Genomic DNA, 1695 nt, shown 5'->3' on the forward strand with positions numbered 1-1695 from the left:
GAAGGTGGACCTTTAACTGTAGTGTTGGCACTGGCAGCAATGTCAGAATGCACAGAGGCTGGCAGGGGAGAGGCAGGAGGAGGGGGATAGAGACCACACACCCCTTCTTGTGCCCCTCTTGCCACAATATGGAAGACAACCCCAGTTGGGGCATCCCTTGGAATTCCTTCTAACCTGACTTTACCAGGAGTAAATCGGGGTAGGGAAAGCCAGTGGGATTCCTAAGAGGTCTGTACCTACTGCCCAAAAAACAGCACAGACCCAGGAGTAGGTTTAATTTACTGTTTGATTGAAATGGCCTTGGGAATGGTGCCTGCTGTCCCCTTCACTGAGCATGATACAGGTTCATGGCGGCTATTTTTTATTTCTGTGTGATAGTTCTTTCTCTTTGAAGAATCTTTTTTGAAATCACCTACCTTGGGTTCTCATGCTGTCTCAAGACACAGATCAACGCGGCAGAGTCAGGGACAGTTAGTCCTGGAGCAATATGCCCCTAGTGACAGGCCTGACAGTCAGAGTGATGGATTGGGGCTGAGAAAGTGGTACTCGAAGCAAGGCAGTGACACCAGCGCGCCTCCACTGGCCGCGGAGAGCAAGGAGAAGTGGTCTCCCCAGAGGCCCGCGCACAAAGGACCGGCTACACCCCCTGATGATCTTCGGACTGGGAACTTTAATGTCATACTATGACTATGTAAAATCTCTGCCAAGTGCGAAGCTGGCAATGCACACTCCATCCGAAAGACGCGGGGAAGAGGAGAGGGGAGAGGAGTGTATTGTTATTTTTAATACAAAGTTTTTATTCCGACGTTTCCCTGGGGAAAGGTAGTACATTTTCTTTTTCTCCGGTGAGAAGAAAAGGATGGGGGGGCGGAGGGGGGACACACATCTCTAGAGTTTGTATCGACGTACAGCACTTAGAGAGTTCCCTACCTCCTCTGGGATACTGGCCTCTCCAGTGATCCCAGATCTCCCTCGCCCCCCCCCCAAAAAAATAAAAAATAAATAAAATAAAATAGCAGCTATGAGCAGTGCACTGAGGGAATTTTACGCCTCTAAACAGGACACGATAAGAAACCTGAAACACTCAAACACCGACCCTATAAATCAATGCGCAGGCACCGCGCGCCAGGCGCGTCCGGGTGGCGCGCACAGCCCAGGGTACCCCGTGCTTCTTCGCCACCATCTCACCCCGGAAGGGAGTCCTCAGACTTGCAGGCTTCGGACAGGATGGGCTCAAAGTTGTTGGAACGGCTGACGTCGCATCCCGAGAACCAGGGATGCCTCTGAGTCTCGGGTGCTTCCGAGTGAACACACCCGGGAGAAGCCAATTCAGGGAACGGAACTGGACCCGAGCAGAGCCCAAGCTGGGCCGGAACAGGGCTGGGGCTCAGGAGGCGCGGCCTGCCCCCAGGCGGCCTTCGGGAGAGGCTTGGACTGGGCAGTGAGGGAGCCACCGCCTTGCGCTCCTATCCTCCCGCCCCCAGACACTCACGGCCGGGCTGTGAGGCCCCGCCAGCACCTCCGCCCCGGTAGTTTGAAGGAAAAGAGGAGGAAGAGCGGCAGGAAAGACAGCGGAGAATAGGGCGCAGAACCCAGGATCCCGGAGAAGTCTGGTCCTCGGTGGAACACCCCTTCTACCCCCTGGGCAAGGGCGGCCCAGTTGGGGGGAGGGGAGGAGTACAGCGGCCGGTAAAG

This window comes from Myotis brandtii, unplaced genomic scaffold (genome assembly GCF_000412655.1).
Source record: "Myotis brandtii unplaced genomic scaffold, ASM41265v1 scaffold103, whole genome shotgun sequence".
NCBI classification, from domain to species: Eukaryota; Metazoa; Chordata; class Mammalia; order Chiroptera; family Vespertilionidae; genus Myotis; species Myotis brandtii.